Source organism: Tasmannia lanceolata, unplaced genomic scaffold, assembly GCF_043159265.1.
Source record: "Tasmannia lanceolata isolate RefF3 unplaced genomic scaffold, GAP_Taslan_0.1 ptg000351l, whole genome shotgun sequence".
Classification (NCBI taxonomy): domain Eukaryota; kingdom Viridiplantae; phylum Streptophyta; class Magnoliopsida; order Canellales; family Winteraceae; genus Tasmannia; species Tasmannia lanceolata.
This window is the reverse complement of record NW_027519026.1, coordinates 314-2,244: the sequence shown is the minus strand read 5'-3', so window position 1 is coordinate 2,244 and position 1,931 is coordinate 314. Positions and strand designations below refer to the sequence as shown.

The following is a 1,931-nucleotide window of genomic DNA, read 5'->3' as shown; positions in this document are numbered from 1 at the left end:
TTGATCATTCCATATAAGTCAATTAAGATATTGTATGAAAGTATGATTCCTTCTATTCTCATTTGAGAATTGAAGGATTTTTGATTGGGGGAAGTTCAAAGAAAAAGAAAGAAGGATTTTTTGTCTTCTCTTCTTTCTTAATTTTTCCCTTATATCAATAACTCAATAAAAATGAAATTATCTCCAAGAACGAAATATTTCTTATGCTTAATATCTTTAGTTTGATCTGTATCTGTCTTAATTCTGCCCTTCATTCGAGTAGCTTTTTCTTCGCCAAATTGCCCGAAGCTTATGCTTTTTTCAATCCAATCGTAGATTTTATGCCAGTCATACCTGTGCTCTTTTTTCTCTTAGCCCTTGTTTGGCAAGCTGCTGTAAGTTTTCGATGAGATCTTTAATACTGTCCTAGAAACATTCATATTCATGATTTATTCGATAAAATAAATTCAACTCTAACATAACAATTGATAAGATCAGATAAGTCTTACATTATGAACCCTCGATTCAAAGATTGAAATTCTTTTGCTTTTTGATAGCCGCGATGAATCTGGATCACCTAATTTCCGCATTATGCCCTTCCAGTTCCAGGGGTCAAAGACCCCATTATGGTACCCCATAATACCTAATTGGGGTATGACAAGATAATTTTGGTAACAAAGGAATTCCTGCAAATTCCTTTCTTTTCTAGAAACCACTTTTTCATTTCTTTTCTTGGTGTCAAGGATATGTGGTACAAAAATAGAGAATCTATTCCCTTATTTCCTTTGCAAAAAACAAAAAAAAAATGATCTTGGAGATTGTGCAATGCTTACTCTCAAACTCTTCGTTTACACAGTAGTGATATTCTTTGTTTCTCTCTTCATCTTCGGATTCCTATCTAATGATCCAGGACGTAATCCTGGACGTGAGGAATAAAAAAATCAGAGATTTTTCATTATTTCCTTGCTTGATTTCTGCATTTTCCTATGCTTTTCTCTATTCCAGACATTTAACTATGATAAAGGACTTGATATTTTTTCGAATTCGAAAGATAAATCTCAAGTGATCCGAGGGAACGGAGAAAGAGGGATTCGAACCCTCGGTACGAACAGCTCGTACAACGGATTAGCAATCCGTCGCTTTAGTCCACTCAGCCATCTCTCCCAATTACAAAAAGATAATTCATATGCGACGCCTGAAGTAAATATTGATCAAAGTCTTTCTTTATCTTTATTTATTTATTTTATACATTTATTTATACTTACTATATTATACTTACTATATATATACGAATTATCTTTATTTATTTATTTTATACATTTATTTATACTTACTATATTATACTTACTATATATATACGAATTTTATCCGCAATTCAATTTGGATAACGATTCGAAACAGATATCTCCAATAGAAAGAGTACGTCTTTGATTTCGTCCGAAGGGTTCTTTTATTCCCCCGGCCTGGCCAGTACAGTACCTAGCCAGGCCGTTCCTTCTTTTGTTCCAATGAATCATGGATCAAATTATTTTTCTGATTTGAAAACCAAATTGTTATTGAAGCAGCAACAAGAGCAAGAAGGACTATTTCCATTCCTATGATAGGAGTTTCATTTCTTATTATTTTTTCTTTTTCCTTTTCTCGATTTCCCTACTGGAATAAAAAAACATACATATTCTATTTCTATTAGAACTCATTTATTTCTTCAAGGGACAAGCTTTGTTTGAACATTTGAGTCCACAAACACAAACAAAATGAATACTATGATTTTTTACTAGATCTAATTGACCCCAATTCAGAAGATCGGACAGGTGAATGAATAGGGAAGAAAGGAATAGCTTCGAAAAAAGATAAGACTCAAATTAAAACTCTCCTTCTTTATTTTTATTTTTTTGAGAAAATCGTTTCTTTGCTTGAAAGACTCGAGGAAGAAGTTGAAAAAAAAAAATGGA

The 1,931-nt window shown here is 32.4% G+C and overlaps 1 non-coding gene across 1 annotated transcript; it reads right to left on the bottom strand.

Annotated features, from left to right (window-relative positions):
* Positions 1 to 1,055: 1,055 nt before the first annotated feature.
* Positions 1,056 to 1,143, bottom strand: TRNAS-GCU (transfer RNA serine (anticodon GCU)). The gene has a single exon. It is a non-coding gene; the product is annotated as a tRNA-Ser (tRNA).
* Positions 1,144 to 1,931: the final 788 nt, after the last annotated feature.